The 23,481-nt window shown below is 39.4% G+C and overlaps 1 protein-coding gene across 15 annotated transcripts in view; it reads left to right on the top strand.

The window, feature by feature from the left end:
• Nucleotides 1-521: 521 nt before the first annotated feature.
• The window catches only part of EVI5 (ecotropic viral integration site 5), a 244,123-nt gene continuing 221,163 nt past the window's right edge, over nt 522-23,481 (top strand). For 10 of the 15 annotated variants that reach the window (XM_045478298.1, XM_045478293.1, XM_045478297.1 and 7 more), the window contains exon 1: nt 522-865. The gene's annotated coding sequence lies outside the window, so the exon portion shown is untranslated. Of the gene's footprint in view, nt 866-21,989; nt 22,077-23,481 lie in introns of all 15 variants that reach the window. The other 5 variants (XM_045478294.1, XM_045478289.1, XM_045478290.1 and 2 more) reach the window with 2 other exon arrangements.

The raw sequence follows: 23,481 nt of genomic DNA, 5'->3' as shown, positions 1-23,481 counted from the left end.
TGTCCCAAACTAAGTACGTACTTCTAAGAATTTCTTCGTTGATACTGGATGGTTGCCTGGCTGGACGGCATGTATTTGTGCCCAGGTTCTGCCCCCTGCGGGACTTTGCATAAACCCTGTTTGTCGAGATGACTGATGGTAGAGGGATTTGGAATCATAAGTGCTATTTGCACACTGATTATTGTTTTTCAGAGTGACCTAAGTCACCTCTCGGGGAGCCGGGAGGGCCTCTCGAAGCCTGCGCGTCTGCGTCGCGTGCCCGCGGCCTAGGAGGAGCGTGGGCGATGCGGTAGAGCAAAGCCTGCAGCTCCAAGCTTGGGGTCTTCTCGGGCCCCCTAGGGGGTGTGTCCTGTGCTGCTCTTACAGGCAAGGGGCGGTTCAGGAGACTGGGGAAGTCTGCAATTTGTAAGGCTGAGGGCTCCGCTTTGAAAGAGAGGCGGAGGAGGGAGAGGGATTTCCCCGCCCCCGTTCCCCACGGCCCAATCCCTTCGGTTTCTCTTTTTCTCGACCGGCTGCCCGGCCCCTAACCTGCTCGAACCCATTATGTGGTAGAGGCTGCCGGTCTCTTTAAGGCTCTGCCGCGCCTGCGCCTTGGGCTTTCCTGACGCGGCCGGCCAGACCCTGGAGTAGCCTGCGGGCGGGCAGGGTTGGGGTCGGGTAGTAGTTAAGGCAGTGGCTGTGCCCAGAGGGGTGGTTGAGGGTTGGAGGCGGCTCTGAGCTCGTCAGTGAGCTCGGCGCTTGAGAACGGGCGGGGAAGGCGGCCCGCGGAGTCGAAGCCGGGGCCGAGGCGCTGAGACGCGGCGGCGAGGCTGCCGGCTGGATGGGAAGTTAATGTTTACGGCGGAGTCCACCCAACGTTTCCAAGGTGAGGGGCGCCGCGCCAGGCCGGGCGGGCCGGGAGGCCGGATGGGCCGCGAGCCCGGGTTCCGCGGGGCGCACAGCGGGGCCGAGGCGCGGCGAGTGGGGGCCGCCACCAAACTTGCGGCGCGAGCGGGGCGGGCGCGCCCGGCCCCGCCAGGGCCTAAGTTCCCTGAGGCCGCGGCAGCCCGGGACCGTCCTCCCGTGGGCTCTGAGGAGAAAACTCGCTAGCTGGTCTCCCAGTGGAGTCCCAGGGAGGTGGAGGGAACGGGGAGCTTCGGGGGCGCTTTCTCTCAAATCCTGTGTGGGATACTGACGTTTCATGCCCGCTCTCGAGGCCAGAAGTCCGTTCTCTCCGGGTGCCCCGATGGAGTGAGACCACCTGCGCCCTTACTTGCAAAGTTGGCGTCTTCATTTGGCCTCCGGGATTCTGCGCAAGGCAGAGTCTCCAGGCAAGTGATGGGCAAGCCAGGTGTGCTAGGTGACTCCCTGGGGTATCCTTGGACAGCGTTAGTAGCCATCACTGAATCACCTTATGACTAGCGGGGCAAGCCTCAAATTAACCGCAGAATTTCCGGTAGATGGAATTGTGGTATTCGTGTTTGTTTTAGAATTGACGTGATTTCTTTGTGTCTGTTTCTTTGGGCGTTTTAGATCAAGTCATTTGTCATCCTTTCCCCGAAGAGTTAAACCAAAACTTTTGGGATGGTTCCTTTGCTTTCCTCCTATCCGTTGTTGTTAGAGGTGATTTTGAAAAGCAGTATTTTCTTGCAAAGATATCTTTTCTTTGGGTTGCAGTGTAGAATAATAAACCCCTTTCTTTGCTGAAAGAAAGAAATCCAGTGTTCTTTGAAGACCAAGTAAAACTATCTGTTGGTGGTTTTTGCCTTTGTTCTGGGCTGATAATGTGTTAATAGCTTTTTTTTTTTTTTTTTTTTTTTTTTTTTTTTTTTTAAGTAACCTGTCTTGAATTTACCTGAAGCTTCTTGTCTATTCTAAAATGCTACCCTTAAGGTCTCTGAGAACTGTGTGTCAAGGAAACTTAGAAAGCTTATTAAAGTATACTATGCAGAAAAAGTGCACAATCCTAAGTGGGTAGGTAAAGGATTTTTACTGAGTATACCACCACAGATCAAGAAACAGAACATTACTAAGTTGGGGTTTATACCTAGGAGTGGAATTGTTGGTTTGTGAGGTATGTGGATGATAAACTCAAGTATTAGATACTGTTGAACATTTTCGCAAAGTGGTTGTGCTAATTAGAGAATTTTAATCCAGTTACCCCACATCCTTGTTGGTGCTTGTCAGTTTGAAACCTTTGTGCTATTCTGATAGAAGTGCAGTAATATATTAGTGTGGTTTTAGTTTGCATTTTCTTGATGATTGTGGTTTTATCTTTTATTGGTTATTTATATGTCTTTTGTAAAATGCCCGAGTCTTATTTTTTTAATTTATAATATTTTGGATATGAGTCCTTTCTGGGAGGTTCACACACACCCTGTCTATAAATTATACATAATTTATCTTATTTCCATTCTATTTTTTCACTCTTTTAATGGTGTTTTTTTGGTGGATGGACATTCTTAATTTTAATGAAGTATATTTACTATTTTCCTTTATGATTACTGCTTTCTGTCTCCTATTTAAGAAATCTTTCTTAGCCTAAGAATATGTAGATGTTTTCCTGTGTTACCTTACAAAATTTTTGTTTTGTTTTAATTTTCACATTTAAAGTGTACAATTTATAGTAAGTTTTCCATGGATTATAGGGGGTCAAAATTCAATTTTTACCAGGTGGGTATCTTTTTGACCCAGCATTGTTTATTGAAAATAACCATACTTGTCCCTCTGCACTGGTGGCACTTTTTCACAAATCAGGTGACTGTTTAAGTGTGGATCTGTTTCTGGATATTCTGTTTTATTGGTCTATTTGTTATCCTTGCACCAATATTCCTGTATTAATGTAATTGTATAATCCTTGATGTGTGATAGTGTAAGGCCTCCAGCTTTGTTCCTTAATAATGGACAGTTTTGGCTCTTTGCATTTCCATATAAATTTCAGAATCTTCTTGTCAATTTCAACAAATTTTGGAAATTGGAATTGAATCTATCAATTTGGAGAGTACTGACATCTTAATATCGAGTTTTCCAATTTATGAACATAGTATATATCTCTATGTAGGTCTTTTAAAATTTCAGTAATGTTTTGTAGTTTTCTGTGTAAAAGTCTTGCACATCTTTTATTGTTTAATCTTAGGTATTTGAAATTTTTGACATTATCGTAAGTGATATTTTAAAATACTTGTGGCCAGTATATAGAAGTACAGCTGATATGGGGCACCTGGGTGGCTCAGTTGGTTGAGCGTCCGACTTTGGCTCAGGTCATGATTTCACACTTTGTGGGTTCGAGCCCTGTGTCAGCTCTGCACTGACCAGATTAGAGCCTGGAGCCTGCTTCAGATTCTATGCCTCTCTCCCTCTCCCCCGACTCCCCCTCTCCCCCTCTGCCCCTCCCCTGCTTGTGCTGTCTCTCTCTCTCATAAATAAATAAACTTAAAAAAAAAAAAGTACAGCTGATCTAAGTCTTTAATCTTCATTTGCGACCTAATCTGAACTACACCTTGTATGTTCTAGTTTTCTAAGCTGGTTTGTTATTTCTTTTTTCATTTCTTTCTTTCTTTTTTTTTTTCCTTTGGTGTAGTGTCTAGGACCAATTAAAGAGTTCTAGAGTGTTGAGTATATTGACAATCACTGTGTTAGGACTTTGGGGATATAAAGCTGATTAAGATGCTTCCCCTGCCCTTAGGGGTTTAGAATCTAGGAGGGTAAGTAGAAATTCAAGAAGAGACCTTTATCCTCCACTATAAGTGCTATTATGAAAATTGGTTTGGCAGCATGCAAAAAGGACATATAAATTCAACTGGGTAGGGGTGAGAGTGGGGGAGGTAATATGCCTGGCTGGCACTGTTCTGAGTGCTGAGCAAAGGAATTGGGCTGTGGGTAGATAGGGGCTGCTATTCACAATACATGCTTTTCTGCTTAATTCCTTGGCTTTCAGCCTTAGCTTCATTCTACTTTTTTGAGTCTGGAGTCTCTCCAAGTCACTGTTTTTAGGGAATAAATTTATGAGAGGACGTAAATGAAGAGAAACTAAAAGGCCTATATATTGCAGAGTTTAAATTACTAACCTGCTCGTCAGCCCCATACCTTTCCCATCCTGACTATATACTGTCTGGAGACTTCCAAGTCCTGAGCCTTCCTGGGGTTCTGTGAGTGAGGCAAATAAGCTTTTTCCCCCCCTTTTTCTTTCTTCTTCTTCTTCTTCTTCTTCTTCTTCTTCTTCTTCTTCTTCTTCTTCTCCTCCTCCTCCTCCTCCTCCTCCTCCTTCTCCTCCTCCTTCTTCTCCTTCTTCTAAGTTTATTTACTGATTTTGAGGGAGAGTGAGCTGGCACACACGTGAGAGGGAGAGAGAATCCCAAGCAGGCTCCGTGCTGACATCATGACCTGAACTGAAATCCAGAGTCAGATGCTTAACCGACTAAGCCACCCAGGTGCCCTGTAGATCAGCTTCTTGACTGTATTCCCTTATGCAGGCCTGTAGGTTTGGCTTCCTGTCCTCTACCCAATTATGTATTCCTCCATCTCTTTCTTGTTATGTGTTGCGGTATCTGAGAATGTTAAAGATAGTCTCTTTAAGCTTTCTTTTCCTTGTGTAGTTTGTTTCCTCTAAGTTACTTTTTTTTCTGTAATTGAGGCCCTGCTCAGAGTTTTGATAATCCTTGGTTTTTTCATGATTGAGAGTGGGGACTAAAAGCTGATTGGAAGCCCTGAGCTTGTAGGTGGGGCTTACTGACTTCCAGTTTTACTCTATAATCTCCTGCATGGAATAGTGGTTCTCAATTTTGGTTGCACTGTAGAATCACGTGGAGAGCTTAAAAAAAAATAGAGACACACTGCTAGACAAAATACAACAGAATCTTTGAGGGTAGGACCCAGGTAGCAATATTTTTTAAACAGATATGATTGCCTACAGTAAAACTCACACATTTTAAGTAAATAGTTTGATTTTGCCATGTATACACCCATGTAACTAATAGGATACAGAGCATTGTGAAAACTCTGTAAAATTCCTTAGTATATCTTTGTTCTCTCTTCCCCACTCCCTGCCCAGAGGCAACTGCTATTCTGATTTCTATCCCTATAGATTAACATCGGTATTTTCTGAAGTTGTCCAGGTGATTCCCCTATGTGGTCAAGATTGAAACCATTGGTTCACTTGGACTGTTTGAAGCTAGCTACTCCAGGGTTTCTGTCTTTCCTTTTGGTCTGGCCACATTGCCCAGAGAGTATCTTCCAGTTTTGTGCTTGGAGGGTAGAGGTTTGGTAGCTAGTGATCTGGGAATTCAAGAAACACGGCTGGAGAATGAGTCATAGAACATTCAGTATATAAGGTCACCTGATTTGCTTCTTTTTGTTGGGATACTTATGTCCTCTACCTTTTATGGTTTGCTCTCTTGAGAGAATAAATCTCCAGTCAGCTGCTGCATTGAGTGTGGGCTACTCAGCAGCTTGGAGAAGGAATGGGGTCTAGGTTTCTAACTGTTCACAGCTTTCACCTGATCCTTTCTTATTTGGGTCTCTCTTGTTCCTCTTTGTTCTGGCAGTTCCTAAGCCTTTTGAGGATTGTGTAGTATAAATTGGGTTTTGTTCTAAATTGCCGGCACTGCTGGCTTGTAATTTGGCTGTCTTCGACAAAGTCAGTTACCACTCATTCATCTTCTTTCCAGCCTCCAAAATTTTATTGCTGTTGTCTCTTTTTCCATTCTCCCTGTCCTTATGGTTTATGAGCTAAAAATATAGCACAACAACATCTTTTTCCTTGTTTTAGTAGAGTGTTATGAGGGAGGAAAATTAGATGTGTGTGTTCTATCTGCCAACTTAACCTTAATCATCTGCTTTCATTATAAAAATGTGTTGCCATCTGCCCTTCACTGTTGTCTGCTCCTTGAAGGATTATAGCTTTTAAATTTCTTTACTGTTACCTAGAGTGTGGGGAGGGACAAAATATTGGGTCCCAAATATATTGGGACCTTTCTCTAGAAATCCCCAAATTCTTTTGAGAAGTACTTGTCCCAGAATCATACATTCTCAGGATTGGGAATGGTTTTAAAGGTAAGCCAAATGGTGATCTCTCTGATGATTAATAAAAGTGGGAAACTCATGGGAAAGAGGGGATTAGTGACTAGAGAAAACAGATTGAGCTATGTATCTCTGCAAGGGGTCTGAAAATCCATATAGACATTAAACATTTAATAGTGAATGAATAAATAATCTTGCATATTTGTAACATAAAAGTTATTAAAAAGTCATGGTGGTTTTGTCATTTCAATCCATAATATTTCAATCCAACTGTGGTCATGGGAGAAGAATTTTTAATTTTGAAGAAGGATTCCATACCATAAAAAATTGGAAACTATTACTAAGGTTGTAGAGATCTTAGTTTATAGTTAACATAAACTGATAATTAGCTAAAACCACCCACTGAAAGTTTTATGTTAAGCTTCTCTAATAGTTTTGTGATTCTTTGCACTCTTTATTAAAATTTTTTAAATGTTTTTTTAATTTTTGAGAGAGAGAGGAGCAGTGTAAATAGGTGAGAGGCAGAGAGGGGGGAGACACAGAATCTGAAGCAGGCTCCAGGCTCTGAGCTTCAGCGCAGAGCCCGACGCAGGGTTCGTACTCACAGACTGTGAGATCATGACCTGAGCTGAAGTCAGACGCCCAACCGACTGAGCCACCCAGGCATCCCTATTTATTTTTTTTAAAACACTAAGTCAGTAGGTTTCCAAATGGTCTTTAAGACAGAGTTTTTGGGGTGCCTGGATGGCTCAGTCGGGCATCCGACTTCGGCTCAGGTCATGGTCTTACAGTTCAAGCCCCGTGTCAGGCTCTGTGCTGACAGCTCAGAGCCTGGAGCCTGTTTCAGATTCTGTGTCTCCCTCTCTGCCTCTCCCCTGTTCACGCTGTCTCTGTCTCAAGAATAAATAAACATTAAAAAAAAAAGTTTTTAACAAAAAGTTCGCAATGAAATCATTTGTTTTCTCTTAGGCCAAGTGTATACAATTTAAAGTATTTACCTTTAAGTTATGTCCATCTTTTTCTGTGCTAAAATGCCCTTTTGGAAACATGTAGGTTAATTAGTGTTTTGTGGATAGAACCCGTTGACTGTTGCTCATTATTTCAAATGGCCTGGTGTGTTTGTTGCTATTTCCACCTTTTTTTTTTTTTTTTTTTAAATGATATCTGTACTTATAGAGAGCTTTCCCTGCCTATGCTGTTTGAAGTTTATCCTTTAAGTGGCCAAAGATAATGTGGGTTTAGTGCTTGTTAATTGTTCTTTGTACTAATCCACCCCTCACAATTATACTCTGAAAAGTGTTCCATAAAGCTGGTCAGACTGGCTATCTGGGTCTTCATTGTTGGTTGTTCTTTTCAGTGTCCTGTGAGTTGATGATTAGGGCTCTCTCCTTGAGGAACTGCTGGTTCCTGTGTTGTTGGAAGGGACCTTGATGAGAGAGAGGAACAGAACTGGCTGTGTTATTGATCATTGCTCTTGTTTTTTGTAGGAAAGTGCAAGCATTGATATAAAAGTGAAGAGGGGGATTTTGTCTTATCTTTGGGTTGGCGCTCAAATGATTAATAGCTGTCTTCTTTTTTGGCCTGGTATAGATTTTTTGCTATGTCAAAAATGGATCTAGTATTTTCATAAATTATGCTAGTAAATTTGTTAGATCAGTGCTAACAGATACTGGATAAAAGTGTAGCTCTAATGAACAACTGTATAATGTATCTAAGTGAGATACATGAGAGAAGGAAAATTTAATATCTTCAGGTATACCAGAAATTAGGATAGTTGAGAAGACTTGATGGTGAGAAGATAGAGCTTGAAGTAAATTGAAAATGAATTTTTTGGGGGCACCTGGTCGCTCAGTCAGTTAAGGTGCTGACTTCGGCTCAAGTTACGATATCATGGTTCGTGGGTTTGAGCCTTGCATTGCGCTCTGTGCTGATAGCCTGGAGCCTGCTTCAGATTCTGTGTCTCCCTCTCTCTCTGTCTGCCCCTCCCTCATTTTTCTCTCTCTCTCTCTGTCTCTCTCAAAAATAAATAAAACAAAAAATTTAAAAAAAGAATGAATTTTAGGGAATAAGCCCATGAAAAGTCTGCCTTTGAATATTTATTTGAAATACATGTGAGAGATGAGCACAAAGTTAAAGACTCAACCTGACTGCCTTTTTGAAAATGTGGAGAAGCTTCTTTTCTAGTGTCAGATGAGCAAGGTTTATTTTACTTATTTATTATTTATTTATTTAAATGTTTTTTATTTATTTTTGAGGCAGGGGGAGGGGCAGAGAGAAAGGGAGACACAAAGTCTGAAGCAGGCAGGCTCTGAGCTGTCAGCACAGAGCCTGACCTGGGGCTTGAACTCAAGGACTGCAAGATCATGACTTGAGGTGAAGTCGGAGGCTCAACCGACTGAGCCTCCCAGGTGCCCCAGATGAGCGAGGTTTGTAATTGTTATCAAGCATGATGGTACATTTATATGTAAATATACAAGATCAGAAAAATGAATCAGTAAGTGATCTAGAAATTTAAAGAAGTTATACAGTTGTCAGTAAATCATTAAGAACCACCAAAGACAACATACTTAGCATCTCCTCTGTGTCAAACATAATGATAGGTATTGGGAAGATAATGGTGATCTATTCTACATGGACAAAATCCTTGCTCTCACAAAATTTATAAACTCCAGGGGAAGGCACAATTGATACATTCTTGTTTCTGAGTGAGATGATAAAAAAGGTAATTAAGGGGCGCCTGCGTGGCTGTTGGTTGAGCGTCCAACTTCAGCTCAGGTCATAATATCACAGTTTGTGAGTTCAAGCCCCACGTCGGGCCCTGTGCTGACAGCTCAGAGCCTGGAGCTTGCTTCTGATTCTGTGTCTCCCGATCTCTCTGCCCCTCCCCCACTTGTGCTCTGCCTCTCTCTGTCTCTCAAAAATAAATGTAAAAAAAAAAAAATTTAAAAAAGTAATTAAGTGATTAACTTGTCTTAAATCTTGAGGCTTTTTATAACTAGTAAGGGAAAATGCTGAGTGAAGTAAGTTTTAAATTTTAATATTGCTTTAAAAGTTTGTGAGGTAAATTTATTTACAGTGAAACACATAGAACTTAACTATACATTTGAGTTTTGATAAATGTATATGCCTTTGTGAATCTCTTTACCTCTCCCCCCAATAATCCTTCATGGTTCTTTTAGTCAGACCCTGTTGTTATCTTTTACCACAGATTAGGTTTTCTTGTTCTTGAACTTACCATAAAAATTGAATAATTCAGTGTATTCTTCTCTGTCTGGCTTCTTTTGTTCACCATAATGTTTTTGAAATTAAGCCATGTTGTTGCTCACATCAATAGTTCTTTTTAATTGGTGGGCAGTAATCCATTGTATAGCTATAATACAGTTTATCCATTTCCCCATTTGGTTATTATGAATAAAGCTGTTATGAACACTTGACTACTGGTCTCTTTAGAGACATACATTTTCATTTCTATTGGATAAATAACTAGAGGTGGAATTACTGGGTCAGCGGATAGATGCATATTTAACTTTAGAAGACAGTTACAAACAATTTTTCCCAAGTGGTTATACCATTCCACATTTCCGGCAGCAATCTGTGAAGAGTCTAGTTAAATCAGAGCTGAGTTCCAGAAAGTTTATTCTGGTACAGTGGAGCACAAGACTTAAGATAGGGAAAACACACAGTAAAGTAATAGAGTTGAAAATTGATGTACTCCTATTCCAAGGAATTAGACAGGGCGGGGTGGGGGGGATCTTAAGGATTCTAGAGCTGTGGTATGTGGGGTGAAGATAAGGGAGGTGCCAGATGACCCCGATGTATCTGTCCTAGGCTTTTGGATATTTGTGTGGCAGTAATTAGAGGGAGCTGAAGAATAGATTTTGGAGAGAAAAGTACAGCCTTTTTGGAGGTTATTTACATGTTTCTATATCTGTCTGTTAAATATATATATATTTATTTATATATTTAAAATGTATATAATGTATTTTTTATATATTATATAGGTTGAAATACCACATTTCTTTTGTTGTTTATTTATTTTTTATTTTAAGTAATCTTTACACCCACTGTGGGGCTCAGATTCATAACCTTGAGATCAAGAGCTGCCTGCTCTGCTGAATGAGCCAGCCAGGTACCCTGAAATTTCATATTTCTTGATCCAGTAGTTGTACTTTATGGAATAACTCCTAGAGAACTACACAAATGTTTAGAGGTATTTTTGGCACCTGGTATAAAATAAAAAATTGAAAACAACCCAAGTAGGAGTACTTGGGTGGCTCAGTTGGTTAAGCATACAACTCTTGGTCTGGGCTTAGGTCATGATCTTGCCATTTGTGAGTTCATGCCCCTTCTTGAGCTCCGTGCTGACAGTGTGGACCCTGCTTGGGATTCTCTCTCTGTCTCTGTCTCTCACTCACAAAAATAAATAAACTTAAAAAAAAAAAAAAAGAAAACAACCCAAGTAGCCATCAGTAAAGGATTGCTAACTAAAATGTGGTACATTCTTATGATAGCATGATATACAGTTAAGGTAATATGGTGTGTGTATATACTGTATTTCCTATTGCTACTGTAATAAATTAACAGACTTAGCTTAAAAAAAATTAAGTCTCTTACAGTTATGGGGGTCAGAGGTCTGATTCACAGGGCTAAAGTCAAGATATTGGCAGGGCTGTTCCCAAGGGTAGAATCTGTTTTCTTGCCTTTTCCAGCTGCTAGAGTTGCATTACTTATATTTGCATTGCATTCTGTGGATCTTTCTTTCTTTCTTTCTTTCTTTCTTTCTTTCTTTCTTTCTTTCACATCCAAGTTAGTTAGCTTATAGTGCGACAATGATTTCAGGGGTAGATTCCTTAATGCCCCTTACCCATTTAGCCCATCCCCCCTCCCACAACCCCTCCAGTAACTCTCTCTTTGTTCCCCATATTTAAGAGTCTCTTATGTTTTGGCCCCTCCCTGTTTTTATATTATTTTTGCACCTTCTTCCATCTTCTAAGCCAGCTGTTTAACATTTTCAGATGGGCCCAACCCTGCTAATCTGGATAACCTCCTCATCACAAAATCCTTAACTTAATCTGCCGAGCTTCTTTTGTCATTTAGAGTAACATTCAGGGGCGCCTGGGTGGCTCAGTTGGTTGAGCTTCCGACTTTGGCTCAGGTCATGATCTTGTGGTCTGTGGGTTCGAGCCCCGGGTTGGGCTCTGTGCTGACAGCTCAGAGCCTGGAGCCTGCTTCATACATGTGTCTCCCTCTCTCTCTTCCCCTCCTCTGTTCATGCTCTGTCTCTCTGTCAAAACTAAATAAACATTTAAAAAAATATTAAAAGGGGTGCGGGGGTGGCTCAGTTAGTTAAGCGTCCGACTTCGGCTCGGGTCATGATCTGGCTCGCGGTTCCTGAGTTCCAGCCCCACTTCAGGCTCTGTGCTGACAGTTCAGAGCCTGGAGCCTGCTTCAGATTCTGTGTCTAACTCTCTCTCTGCCCCTCTCCTACTCACGGTCTGTCTCTCAATAATAAATAAATGTTTAAAAAATAATAAAGTAATATTCATAGGGGTGTCTGGGTGGCTCAGTTGGTTAAGCATCCCACTTTGGCTCAGGTCATTATCTCAGGTTGGTGGGTTCAAACCCTGCATGGGGCTCTGTGCTGACAGCTCAGAGCCTGGAGCCTGCTTAAGATTCTGTGTCTCCCTCTCTCTCTGCCCCTCCCCTACTCGTGCTCTGTTTCTCTCTGTCTCAAAAATAAATAAACAAAAAAAATTTTTTCTAAAGTGACATTCATATGCTTTGGGTATTATGATGAGGAGCTCTTTAGGAGCTTGTTAATCAAGTTACTAATAATGCTAACAAGGACAGGAGATCAAGGTACATTAAAAAAATTCTTAAAGAAATATGTATAGTATGCTCTAACTTTTGTTAAGTTAAAAATATACATATATACTCCTATGTTAGTATATGTATAGAAAAGAATTTTTTTTTCTTTTTTTTTTTTTTTTAAAGCAAGCATAAGCAGGGGAGAGGGAGAGAGGCAGTGGAGACAGAGAGAATCTTAAGTAGGCTCCGTGTTCAACATGGAACTCAATCCCATTACCCTGGGATCATGACCTGAGCTGAAATTGAGAGTTGGATGCGCAACTGACTAAGCCACCCAGGTGCCCCTAGAAAAGAAATCTTGATGGAGATAGACCATATTGCTAACAGAGGCTATCTTTGAGAGTAGGATTACAGAGTATTTAAACTTTCCATTTTTTTCTATGATATTTCAGTTTGTAATTAACATGTATTTTCTAATCAGAAAAATCACAATAAGTAAAAGGATAGAGTATAATACTTGGTCATATATTGCAGAGAGATCAATAAACAGGCTTTTGGTGAGCGACCTTGGTAAGTGTGGTTTCAGAAAAATGGTAGGGCAAAAGCCAGATTGTAGTGAGAAAGTGGAAGGTGAGGAAGGGAAGAATGAAAAGGTAAACATCTTTACAGTTGCTTAGCTATGAGAGGTGGCAGGATGCTGTGAGACCAGGGCTTTTCAGAGGGATAAATAAAATTCAGTGAGATTTTTAAATATGGCAGAGCAGCATGTTTGAAAGTTGAAAGCAGAAACTGGGAGGAAGAGAGAGATAACTTGAGTTCCAGGACAATTCGGAGTATGAGGCCTGAGGTCTTCTGACTTGATTAGACAGAAGACCCACTTCCCTGTGGCGGATAAGACCTAGAGTGGTGTGGATATGCCTACTAGTTTTAATATTTTAGTTTTCTTCAATATTATCAGATTAAAAAAAACATCTCTTGCAATCATAAATGCTTCTTTGACATCTTCTGAGAGTCTGAGGTTATTGTGTAACTATGTAAATTTAGTCTTGGTAATGTATGTACCCACATTGTCTTGATTTGTCCCCCAAACTTCTGATTGTTTCTGTAGCCTAGCATATAAATTTCAGGGAATAAGACCTTAGTTTTCTAGGTGCAACATTTTGGGGATTTTTTTATTTTATTGAAACTAATTATTGCATAAGAAAATCTTTATATAAGACTGTATCAATTTTCTTTTGACTCTAGAATGTTACACAGGAAAGCATTGGAGATAACATTCACTTCAACCTTTTTTCAAGTTCCTGACAAGGAAAAAGAGCTTAAATAACTTTTGAGGAGGCCACGTGTATCTTGTTGATAGAACATGGTACTTTTACCTTGCTGAGATGCTGAGGACCTTCTTAATTATTATCCCAGGGGTGCCTGGGTGGCTCAGTCGGTTAAGCGGCCCACTTCAGCTCAGGTCACTATCTCGCGGTCCGTGAGTTCGAGCCCCGCGTTGGGCTCTGTGCTGACAGCTCAGAGCCTGGAACCTGTTTCAGATCCTGTGTCTCCCTCTCTCTCTGACCCTCCCCCATTCATGCTCTGTCTCTCTCTGTCTCAAAAATAAATAAACGTTAAAAAAAAATTATTATCCCATTGATATTTGGTATATTTGTGCCAGGATTTCCTGATTTTTCATATGTATCCTTCTATCCAGTTTTGATTAACATACATTTCCTTCTCATAATTTGATCACTTTTAAAAAAAAATATTTTTTAATGTTTATTTATTTTTGTGAGAGCGTGAGCAGAAAGAGAGGGAGACACAGAATCCCAAGCAGGCTCCAGGCTCTGAGCTGTTAGCCCAGACCCCAACGTGGGGCTTGAACTCACAAACTGAGATCATGACCTGAGCTGAAGTCAGACACTCAACTGACTGAACCACCCAAGTGCCTTTTCTTTTCTTTTCTTTTCTCTTTTCTCTTTTCTCTTTTCTCTTTTCTTTTTTTTCTTTTATTTAAGTGTATTCATTTATTTTGACAGAGAGGGACAGCATGAGCAGGGTAGGGACGGCAGAGAGAAAGAGAAAGAGAAAGAGAGAGAATCCTAAGCAGGCTCTGTGCCATTAGCTTGGAGCCAGACACAGGGCTTGAATTCACAGAATGTGATATCATGACCTGAGCCAAAACCAAGAATCTGACGTTTAACTGACTGAGCCACCCAGGTGCCCCACTTTTCCTCTGTTAGTATCATTGCAATTAAATTAACACAACTAGCATTAAAGTAGAAGTTTTAGGACTTTGCTATGATCTGTGCATTGTTTACCTATTTGGAGAATTATGTTGAAGATTCTAATTGCCATTTTAGGATTTTTCAGAACAGTGGTAATCATTTTTATTTCATATTGGGTATGGAGTGACAGTGCTTAACACACTTCTTGACCCAGGGCTTGGTATATTGTGTATGCTAAATAAAAAATTCATGTAATATGTGATATAGTTTAAGAGAGACTTGTTCTGATCAATGAAACCAGAAGCTGGTTCTTTGAAAGAATTAACAAAATTGATAAATCACTAGCCAGTTTGATCAAAAAGAAAAAGGAAAGGACCCAAATAGATAAAATCCAGAAGGAAAGAGGAGAGATCACAACCAACACAGCAGAAATAAAAACAATAATAAGAGAATATTGTCAGCAATTGTATGCCAATAAAATGGGCAATCTGAAAGAAATGGACAAATTCCTAGAAACATATACACTACCAAAACTGAAACAGCAAGAAATAGAAAATTTGAACAGACCCATAACCAGTAAGGAAATCAAATTAGTAATCAAAAATCTCCCAAAAAACGAGTCCAGGGCCAGATGGCTTTCCAGGGGAATTCTACCAAACATTTAAGAAAGAGTTGACATCTATGCTCTTGAAGCTTCTCCAAAAAATAGAAATGGAAGGAAAACTTCCAAACTCTTTCTATGAAGCCAGCATTACCTTGATTCCAAAACCAGACAGAGACCCGACTGAAAAGGAGAACTATAGACCAATTTCCCTGATGAATACGGATGCAAAAATCCTCAACAAGATAGTAGCCAACTGGATCCAACAATACATTAAAAAAATTATTCACCACGTCCAAGTGGGATTTATACCTGGGATGCAGGGCTGGTTCAATATCTGCAAAACAATTAACACGATTCATCATATCAATAAAAGACAGGACAAGAACCCTATGATCCTGTAAATAGATACAGGGACAGCATTTGACAAAATACAGCATCCTTTCTTGATAAAAACCCTCAAGAAAGTAGGGATAGAAGGAGCATACCTCGAGATCATAAGAGCCATATATGAACGACCCAATGCCAATATCATCCTCAATGGGGAAAAACTGAGAGCTTTCCCCCTAAGGTCAGGAACAAGACAGGGATGTCCACTCTCGCCACTGTTATTCAACATAGTATTGGAAATCTTAGCCTCTGCAATCAGACAACACAAATAAAAGGCATCCAAATCGGCCAGGAGGAGGTCAGACTGTCACTCTTTGCAGATGACATGATACTCCATATGGAAAAACCTAAAGATTCCACCAAAAAACTGCTAGAACTGATTCATGAATTCAGCAAAGTTGCAGTATATAAAATCAATGCGCAGAAATTGGTTGCATTTCCATACACCAACAATGAAACAACAGAAAGAAAAATCAAGGAATCGATCCCATTTACACTTGCACCAAAAACCATAAAATACCTAGGAATAAATCTAACCAAAGAGGTGAAAAATCTATACACTGAAAACTATAGAAAGCTTATGAAAGACATTGAAGAAGACACAAGAAAATGGAAAAAGATTCCATGCTCCTGGATACGAAGAACAAATATTGTTAAAATGTTAATACTACCCAAAGCAATCTACATATTCAATGCAATCCCTATCAAAATAACACCAGCATTCTTCACAGAGCTAGAACAAATAATCCTAAAATTTGTATGGAATCAGAAGAGTCCCTGAATAGCCAAAGCAATCTTGAAAAAGAAAACCAAAGCAGGAGGCATCACAATCCCGGACTTCAAGCTATACTACAAAGTTGTAATCATCAAGACAGTATGGTACTGGCACAAGAACAGACACTCATAAATGGAACAGAACAGAGAACCCAGAAATGGACCCACAAATGTATGGCCAGCTAATCTTTGAGAAAGCAGGAAAGAATATCTAATGGAATAAGGACAGTCTCTTCAGCAAGTGTTGATGGGAAAACTGGACAGCAACATGCAGAAAAATGAACCTGGACCACTTTCTTACACCATACACAAAAATAAACTCAAAATGGGTGAAAGACCTGAATGTAAGACAGGAAGCCCTCAAACTCGAGGAGAAAGCAGGCAAAAACCTCTTTGATCTTGGCCGCAGCAACTTCTTACTCAACATGTCGCCAGAGGCAATGGAAACAAAAGCAAAAATGAACTGTTGGGGCCTCATCAAAATAAAAAGCTTCTGCACAGTGAAGGAAACAATCAGTAAACTAAAAGGCAGTTGACAAAATGGGAGAAGATATTTGCAAACGACATAAAGATCAGATAAAGGGTTAGTATCCAAAATCTATAAAGAACTTATTAAACTGAACACCCAAAAAACAAAGAATCCAGTGAAGAAATGGGCAAAAGACATGAATAGACACTTCTCCAAAGAAGACATCCAGATGGCCAACCGACACATGAAAAAAATACTCAACATCACTCATCATCAGGGAAATACAAAGCAAAACCACAATGAGATACCACCTCACACCTGCCAGAATGGCTAACATGAACAATTCAGGCAACAACAGATGTTGGCGAGGATGCGGAGACAGAGGATCTCTTTTGCATTGTTGGTGGGAATGCAAGCTGATGCAGCCACTCCACAGTATGGAGGTTCCTCAAAAGAAAACAAAAAAATAGAACTACCCTATGACCCAGCAATTGCACTACTAGGTATTTATCCAGGGGGTACAGGTGTGCTGTTTTGAAGGGACACATGCACCCCAATGTCTATAGCAACACTATCAACAATAGTCAAAGTATGGAAAGAGCCCAAATGTCCATTGATGGATGAATGGATAAAGAAGATGTGGTCTATATCTATATCTATATCTATATCTATATCTATATACACAATGGAGTATTACTCGGCAATTAAAAAGAATGAAATCTCGCCATTTGCAACTATGTGGATGGAACTGGAGGGTATTATACTAAGTGAAATTAGAGAAAGACAAAAATCATATGACTTCACTCAAATGAGGACTTTAAGAGACAAAACAGGTGAACATAAGGGAAGGGAAATAAAATAATATAAAAACAGAGAGGGGGACAAAACAGAAGAGACTCATAAATATGGAGAACAAACTGAGGGTTACAGGAGGGGTTGTGGGAGGTGGGGATGAGCTAAATGGGTAAGGGGCACTAAGGAATCTAATCCTGAAATCATTGTTGCACTATATGTTAACTAATTTGGATGTAAGTTAATAAATAAAATTAAGCAGTAACAAAAAAATGAATAAATGTTAAAAAAATAATAAAAGTTAAAAAATCAGAAAAAAAAGAGACTTGTTCTGAATTTGTGCTTCTTCAGACTTTCTAGATTGAAACATAGGGAAGCCAGTATTTTAGTATATACTCTTGCTGCTGCCAGGAAAAAATTGTGTGTGTGGATATATCTTTTTTTTTTTTTTTTTTCAACGTTTATTTATTTTGGGGACAGAGAGAGACAGAGCATGAACGGGGGAGGGGCAGAGAGAGAGGGAGACACAGAATCGGAAACAGGCTCCAGGCTCTGAGCCATCAGCCCAGAGCCTGATGCGGGGCTTGAACTCACGGACCGCGAGATCGTGACCTGGCTGAAGTCGGGCGCTTAACCGACTGCGCCACCCAGGTGCCCCTATCTTTTTTTTTTTTTAAACAGTTTTGTGTTTGTATCAATGGAAGGTTGTGGTCAGGGAACAGACTTATTAGCTCCTTACCCATGAACTTCACCTCAGCTATAGCTGTTTTATGTGCAGCTCAAAGGATCAAATTTTAGTTAGCTAGTACTCTTAGCCAGTTTTTCCTCCTTCCTTCCTTCCTTCCTTCCTTCCTTCCTTCCTTCGTTCCTTCCTTCCTTCCTTCCTTCCTTCCTTCCTTCCTGTGTCCCTTAGATAGCATTCTCTCCTCCCAGTTTTTTTTTTTTTTTAGTGTTTATTTTTGAGACAGAGCATGAGCGGGGGAGGGGCAGAGAGCGAGGGAGACCTGGAATCTGAAGCAGGCTCCAGGCTCAGCCAGATGTGGGGTTTGAATTCACAAACCTGTGAGATTATGACCTGAGCCGAAGTCAGATGCTTAACCAACTGAGCCACCCAGGTGTCCTCTCTCCTCCCAGTTTTAATATAAAAGTTTTTGTGGGGAAATTACATCAGTCTTGTGGTAATACAATAAAATGTTTTACAGAATTCAATACTTTCCCTTTCTGTAAAGGAAAACAACCTTGTTTTTGTTGAGGATCTAGTAAAATTCTTTTTTTTTTTTTAAATTTTTTTTTTCAACGTTTATTTATTTTTGGGACAGAGAGAGACAGAGCATGAACGGGGGAGGGGCAGAGAGAGAGGGAGACACAGAATCGGAAACAGGCTCCAGGCTCTGAGCCATCAGCCCAGAGCCTGACGCGGGGCTCGAACTCACGGACCGCAAGATCGTGACCTGGCTGAAGTCGGACGCTTAACCGACTGCGCCACCCAGGCGCCCCGAGGATCTAGTAAAATTCTATATTGCGGATAATTTCATTATAAGAATTGATGGCTGCAAAAAAATGTGGCATTATGTAGTAGAAAAAACAGACATTTTGCTTTGTCATTTTCCTTGTTATTTAACATTTCTGAGTCTGTTTCCTTATCAGAAGGTATGTGTTTTCATATTTATTGTGCAAAGATGGTCATGAGGAATGGAAATAATAAATGTTAACTGCCTGGAGCAGTAGCTGGCATGGATTTTAATGCTCAATATAAATAGCAGCTGTTATGATTCTGTGATTATGATGTTATTAAAGGAAGACTAAAAAACAGAAAGGACACATAGAATTTATATGGAAGGTATTATTTAAGGAAGATGTGTCCGATAGCAAGATTGGTTTGTTTTCTATTCAGGTTTGAATTATCAAAATGACTAAGTGGATTACCAAAACTATCTATAAGATCTTTTTCTCATATGTTAATGTGATAAATGATAATATCTACCTCATAATTGTTTGGTGTATTGTATGTGCTTAGAAATATTGATTACCTTATTCTTTGGATGGTTTAGGTTGGCAGAGTAGCAAGAGAGATTCTCGGTTTGTATATTATCTTTTATAGATTCTTTACTGAAGTGTATAGTATTAAATAAGACTTGAATTTTTTAGAATGAACAAAACATTATTAAAAATTTTAAAATGTTTAGTTTTGAAAGAGAGATGGAACACAAGCATGGGTGGAGCAGAGAGAGAGAGAGAGAGAGAGAGAGAGAAACACAGAATCCAAAGCAGACTCCGGGCTCTGAGCTGTCGGAGCCCAATGTGGGGCTTGACCCACAAACCATGAGATCATGACCTGAGCCAAGATTGGACGCTTAACTGACTGAGCTCCCAGGTGTCCCTAGAATGAACAAAACTTAATTCAGATCCATAGCTCATAGTGATTTTTGTTATTTGAGCAAGATAGCTTAAAGGGGCACTATTTGTTTCTTTTTGAGAAATAAGTTTAACCTAGCAATTAATATATGAAAGTATAGGGGCACCTGGATGGCTCAGTCAGTTAAGCATCTGGCTTTGGCTCAGGTCACGATCTCATGGTTCGTGGGTTTGAGCCATGTGTCAGGCCCTGGGCTGACAGCTCAGAACCTGCTTGGGATTCTCTTTCTCTCTTTTCCTCTGCCCCTCCCCCACTCAAATTCTGTCTTTTTCTCTCAAAAATGAATAAACGTTAAAAACATTAAAAAAACGAATATATAAACCTGAAAAACATTTTAATACTGGGTAGTAGTTGAAATGGTCAGTTAAAATATTTTATTAAATTTTTGAATAAATTTGAACATCTATAGCTCTTAGGTTTTAAATGCTAAATGAAAAAAAAGGTAAATGAATGCTGATTCCTTAGGGTAATTGCATTCTATAGCTAGTACAGTTTTGGTACTTTTTTTCTAAGTTTATTATTTTGAGGGAGAGAGAGAGAGAGGGAGGGGCAGAAGAGAGAGGGATAGAGAGAGAGAATCCCAGGCAGGCTCTGTGCTGTCAGTGCAGAGCCAGATGGCGGGCTCCATCTCACAAACCATGTGATCATGACCTGAGCCAAAATAAAAGCCATACACCCATCCCACTGAGCCACCCAGGTGTCCCAGTTTTGGATGTTTATTTATTTATTTTTAATGTTTGTTTATTTTGAGAGAGGGTGTGTGGGTGCCAGGGCTTGGGGGAGGGGAAGAGAGAGTGAGAGAGGGAGAGAGAGAATCCTAACCAGGCACTGAACTATCAGTGCAGACCCCTCACCCCATGTAGTACTCCATCACATGAAATGTGAGATCATGACCTGAGCCCAAATCAAGAGTCAGATGCTTAACTGACTGAGCCACCCAATCACTCCTTGGATAACTTTATACAAACATTTAAAATGCTAAAACTGAGTTGTACTTCATTCACTTGAAATGTTTCAATCACCTAGCCTGTATATAATAGCAATACTCAGATATTTTGAATGGGTTGGAAAAATATGTGCATGTTTGTGGCTATATGTGTATGGTAACTTTACAGGTAGCTTAAGGTATTTCAGAGCTGTCTCAGTCTAGTAGAATTAAGGGAATTCAGTTAGCTGGAGAGCTGTCCATGTGATACCCTTTAGTAAAGTCCTTTAATAGTGACTATAAATACAGGTTTACAACTATTAAGCAATAAACTCATATCATTGGAACTTTAAATATAGAACATTAGCAAACTGACATTTTATATTTAGAAGATTTTTTGAAAACTTAAGTCTGATAAATAGGTTAGTTGGAGTTCAGTGCTTCTGGTAGCCTTGGTAAAATTCCATTTTCCTTTAGAATAGGCATGTATTTGGGATGTGGTGGCCATTGGTTTCTATTTTCTGTTCACTTTCTTTGTTCCTTTTTCTTTAGAAACTATTGCTGTAGTTTATACAGTAGGAAGGTTTCCTTTTGTGCAATAATGTTAAAGTCAGGAAAATATCAATTGTCCAGATCTGTCATACAGATCTGTTCACAGAAAATATGAAAGTTTATAAAAAAAGGTTTTTGCTGATATTCTTGAAACTTTTTGTACTAGTATTACATGGATTAAAAAAAGATTATGTACAGTCAGTCTATAATAGGCTATTTTTGAAGGAGGTAGGAATTTTCATGATATGTTGACAATTTCATTTTGAAATATTTCCATCTCAATGTTTCATTTTAGTTAAATTGGTAATCAGGTTGGTTTTGAGTGGGCCCTGTTCTGTCAAAATCCTCAAAATCATGGTTTTTTTTTTACTTTTATGTTCTACAGTTAGTTTAAGGTTACCTTCCTATCAGTGATTTATACTTGTCAGGGCGTTTTTGTTTTGAGGCCAAATGTTTAGTATCCCAGCTCCATCGTTTATTAGCTAATGGATCTTGGGCACGTTGTTTAACTTCCACAAATGTCAGTAAAACCTATATTAGGGTTGTGAGGGTTTAGTAAGATAATTGATGTAAATCTTGTTGCAGTGCCTGGTACATAGTATACAGTAGATGATGGTGGTGGCAGCAGCAGTAAGTAGTATATCATTGTGTATAAATTGTGCTTTTTTGAAATTTAGCTCTAGAGGTAGGAGGGGTCATAGAGAGATGGAAATATGCTGTATGCCTACAGAAAATAAATTAACTTGGAAATTTATCATGTAGACATTTAAAGGAAGGAGTCTTGTCAGCAGTGTTGCTCTTATTTCCTGTTTTTTTCCCCTTTCGCTGTAATATCTGTTCTATTTTTTGATTCCTGTTGAAGCCAGTGTTCTGTATCTTCCCTTCCTACATCTCTTTTTGACAGTTGTTAGCTTACATAAATGAAAGACATAGTTTGAAATTCTTTGTGGAAATTACAGGGTATATTTTTAAAATCTGTGCCCTATATTTATTAATAATACTCCAAATGTACAATACATTCCTATTTATAATATTTATTTCCATGTTTACAGAGTTGGAACAATACTTTCTTATAACCTGCTTAAGAGATTGAAGATGTATATTACAATTGCACCAGCCTTAAATCCTATTGGAACAAGGTTGAGTATAAATATATATATTTTTTTCTTTTCACACATTCATTCAGTTGTATATCAAGTTTTTCGTGGACTCAGAGTTTCCAGCACTTTGAAGAACAAGTATCGATGTGTATAGGTATAAATTAATGATTTTTTATATTTACATTGACATAGACCATTTTGAAATTTGAGCAAACATTTCAGAAGGTACTTCTAAGCTTGATACATTGCTGTTTATTTTGAAAGCAAATAAGAAAAGACCTCTCAGGATCCCATTTGGCATTACAAACACTTACACAAATACCTACTGAAAAAGTATGGTGCTATAAGTTGGTGAGCTCTGGGGTTTGTAATCTTGTATAAACAGAGTTGTAGTTTATTTTTTTTTTTTTTAATTTTTTTTTTTCAACGTTTATTTATTTTTGGGACAGAGAGAGACAGAGCATGAACGGGGGAGGGGCAGAGAGAGAGGGAGACACAGAATCGGAAATAGGCTCCAGGCTCTGAGCCATCAGCCCAGAGCCTGATGCGGGGCTCGAACTCACGGACCGCTTGATCGTGACCTGGCTGAAGTCGGACGCTCAACCGACTGCGCCACCCAGGCGCCCCCAGAGTTGTAGTTTAAAATAGTGATCCCAGAAATAAAATAAATATTCTGTTATTCATCTACCTGTCAGTTTCCTTGTGAATTTATGAATTCCTGTGAAACTTATGGTGAAACTTCAGATGCTTGTAATAACCAGTTTCAGACTATGTAATTTAAAAAATAAGACGTAGGTAGAAAAGCTTGGATATCTATAGACTTGTCCCTCTATTTATTCTTTAGGCCAACTTTTGAGTATCTTATTGAGTAGTATATAGTAGGTATGTACTAGGCATTATGAAGGGCAAAGTAGTACCTTCTTTGTGGTCAGAACAGAATAAAAAAATGCTGTCAGGTTCCAGCTCCTCTCCCTTCTCAGTAGTACTCCTAACCTGTAATCCTGACCTCAGTATTGGTCTCTTAATGGGTTGCTTCAGCATTGTGTTGCTTTCTCCCGTTTATTTCCTTATTGTGTATTATTTCTCAAAATAAAACATACATATCCTGCTATAACAAAGGACTCTACAAAAATGCTTTCCCTTCATTTATGCAAATAATACATATTTGTTCAAGAAAATTTGTAAAACATCAACAGTATAAATATTAAAACCATAAGTTAACATTTATGTATTCTAGAACATATTTATATATTAATATAGACTCTAATAGAATATAGTCTGATATCCTATTTAATTTTGTTGTGGTAATTGCTACTGGCAGCTTTTGTTACTGTTTACCTTTATAGTTCCTCTGTTGGCTTTCCAGCCAGAGCAAACTATTAAAAGTATGTTTGGCACTTGTGTTCCCATGTTCATAGCAGCATTATTCACAATAGTCCACGTA

Source organism: Leopardus geoffroyi, chromosome C1 (genome assembly GCF_018350155.1).
Source record: "Leopardus geoffroyi isolate Oge1 chromosome C1, O.geoffroyi_Oge1_pat1.0, whole genome shotgun sequence".
In the NCBI taxonomy this organism is placed as follows: domain Eukaryota; kingdom Metazoa; phylum Chordata; class Mammalia; order Carnivora; family Felidae; genus Leopardus; species Leopardus geoffroyi.
Note: the sequence above shows the minus strand (reverse complement) of the source record. Positions and strands in the feature narration are given on the sequence as shown.